This window comes from Schistocerca americana, chromosome 7 (assembly GCF_021461395.2).
Source record: "Schistocerca americana isolate TAMUIC-IGC-003095 chromosome 7, iqSchAmer2.1, whole genome shotgun sequence".
Classification (NCBI taxonomy): Eukaryota; Metazoa; Arthropoda; class Insecta; order Orthoptera; family Acrididae; genus Schistocerca; species Schistocerca americana.
In genome coordinates, this window is record NC_060125.1 from 559,818,882 (window position 1) to 559,821,974 (window position 3,093).

Genomic DNA, 3,093 nt, shown 5'->3' on the forward strand with positions numbered 1-3,093 from the left:
TGAACCAAAGCGAAGCTGTTCGGACATGGTGTTGATACAGAGAGACAGGAACTGTGGATGACATGCCTCGCTCAGGTCGCCCAAGGTCTACTACTGCAGTGAATGACCGCTACATACGGATTATGGCACGGAGGAACCCTGACAGCAACGCCACCATGTTGAATAGTGCTTTTCGTGTAACCACAGGACGTTGTGTTAAGACTCAAACTATGCGCAATAGGCTGCATGATGCGCAACTTCACTCTCGATGTCAATGGCAAAGTCCATTTTTGCAACCATTACACCATGCAGCGGGGTACAGATGGGCCCAACAAAATGCCAAATGGACCGCTCAGGATTGGCATCACGTTCTCTTCACCGATGAGTGTCGCATATGCTTTCAACCAGACAATCGTCGGAGACCTGTTTGGAGGTAACCCCGTCAGGCTGAATGCCTAAGACATGCTGTTCAGCGAGTGCAGAAGGCGGAGGTTCCCTGATGTTTTTGGAGTGGCATTATGTAGGGCCGACGTACGCCGCTGGTGGTCATGGAAGGCGCCGTAACGGTTGTACGATACGTGAATGCAATCCTCCGACCGATAGTGCAACCATATAGGCAGCATATTCGCGAGGCATTCGTCTTCATGGACGACAATTAATGTCCCAATCGTGCACATCTTGTGAATGAGTTACTTCAGGATACCGACATCGCTCGACCAGACTGGTCAGAATGTTCTCCAGACATGAACCCTATCGAACATACCTGTGATAGACTGAAGAGGGCTGTTTATGGACGACGTGACCCACCAACCACTCTGAGGGATCTACGCTGAATCGCGTTTGAGCAGTGGGACAATCTGGACCAACAGTACCTATATGAACTTGTGGGTAGAATGCCACGACGAATACAAGCATGCATCAATTTAAGAGGACGTGCTACTGGGTATTAGAGGTACCGTTGTGTACAGCAGTCTGGACCATCACCTCTGAAGGTGATATGAAGTTTATGTTGATCTGTATTCCAATTTTCTGTACAGGTTCCGGAACTCTCGGGACTTTTTTTGATGTGTGTAGAGTTAGTATCTACAGCTACACTCCGCAAGCACCCAACAGTATGTGGCGGACGGTGCTTCTCTTACCAATAACTGAGCGATCCTTCCCAGTTGCATTCACAAATGGCGCATAGGAAGAATGACTGTCGATGAACCTCTGAATTAGTTCTACTTTGTCGATGTTTCTCAAGGTGATCATTTCGAGAGACGTATGTGGGAGGAAGTGATGTATGTTGTCCGACTCGTCCCGGTCTGTATTTTTTCAGAAATTCGACAGCAAACCTCTCCGTGATGCACAGTGCCTCTTTGGTAGCGTCTGACCTGGAGCTTGTCTAGCATCCCCATAACGCTCTGGCGCCGACTGAGCGATTCTTGTCTCTCTTTTTCATTAATGCAGCCTGGTAAGGGTCCCAATCTGATGAACAACACTCAAGAATTGGTCGAACCAGTGTATTGTAAGTCACAGTTTTCGTGGATGAATTGCACGTCCATAAGACGCTTTGTATGAACCTCGGGATGGTATTTGAATTTATTACTATTTGCTTTATGTGGTCGTTCCGTGTAAAGTCGCTCTGGGTGGTTACTCCTAGGTGTTTCGCAGCTTTCTGTTTCAAGCAATTTGTGATCAGTTGCGTAGTTCCAGGGCGTTGCAATTCTTCTCCTATGTATGCGCATACATGGGGTGGCCAAAAATATTGAAACGCTGCAAGAAATGCATCATTGAACATGTTGTTGTTGTGGTATTCAGTCCAGAGACTGGTTTGATGCAGCTCTCCATGCTACTCTATCCTGTGCAAGCTTCTTCATCTCCCAGCACTTAGTGCAACGTGCATCCTTCTGAATCTGTTTAGTGTATTCATCTGTTGATCTACCTCTACGATTATTACCCTCCACGCTGCCCTCCAATTCTAAGTTTGTGATCCCTTGATGCCTCAGAATATGCCCTACCGACCGATCCCTTCTTCTAGTCAAGTTGCACCACAAATTTCTCTTCTCTCCAATTCTATTCAATACCTCTTCATTAGTTATGTAATCTATCCATCTAATCTTCAGAATTCTTCTGTAGCACCACATATTGAACATACAGGGTGGAGAAAAATTGTCACGAAATTTTAACCCTGGATAGCTGATGCCAATAGGAACCAAAATTACTTATCAGAATGAGATTTTCACTCTGCAGCGGAGTGTGCGCTGATATGAAACTTCCTGGCAGATTAAAACTGTGTGCCCGACCGAGACTCGAACTCGGGACCTTTACCCTTCGAGGGCAAGTGCTCTACCAACTGAGCTACCGAAGCACGACTCACGCCCGGTACTCACAGCATTACTTCTGCCAGTACCTCGTCTCCTACCTTCCAAACTTTACAGAGCTTCTGTGAGTCGTGCTTCGGTAGCTCAGTTGGTAGAGCACTTGCCCGCGGAAGGCAAAGGTCCCGAGTTCGAGTCTCGGTCGGGCACACAGTTTTAATCTGCCAGGAAGTTTCAAAATTACTTATGTTGTGTAGGCTGACAACGCACCATTTTGCCGGCCGGAGTGGCCGAGCGGTTCTAGGCGCTACGGTATGGAATCGTGCGACCGCTACGGTCGCAAGTTCGAATCCTGTCTCGGGCATGGATGTGTGTGATGTCCTTAGGTTAGTTAGGTTTAAGTAGTTCTACGTTCTAGGGGACTGATGACCTCAGCAGTTAAGTCCCATAGTGCTCAGACCCATTTGAACAATTTTTTGAACGCACCATTTTTAAACTACGGTCACTTGGCACCACGCGCTCTGATTGCCTGTGGTATTGCCCTGCTGCCGTTCGTCGGTTGACGAGCAGTGCTATGGTTGTCGGTTCACACATACAGACGTCCCTCGCCCCGTCACTGTCCCAACGTGATATGCACAAGTGTCGAATACATCGCGATCTCCGACAGGCAAAGCATTCGCGGTTATGCGTTGTCCAGAGCATCCGGTAACAGGGCAATCCCGCGGCTAATCGGAGCACGTGGCGCCAAGTTTCCGTAGTTTAATGTGCGTTGTCGACCTACACAACATTAGTAACTTTGGTTCCTACTGGTATC

The 3,093-nt window shown here is 47.9% G+C and overlaps 1 non-coding gene across 1 annotated transcript; it reads left to right on the forward strand.

Annotated features, from left to right (window-relative positions):
• The first annotated feature begins 2,414 nt into the window (after window positions 1-2,414).
• Window positions 2,415-2,489, forward strand: Trnap-cgg. Its single transcript has one exon. It is a non-coding gene; the product is annotated as a tRNA-Pro (tRNA).
• The last annotated feature ends 604 nt before the right edge of the window (window positions 2,490-3,093 follow it).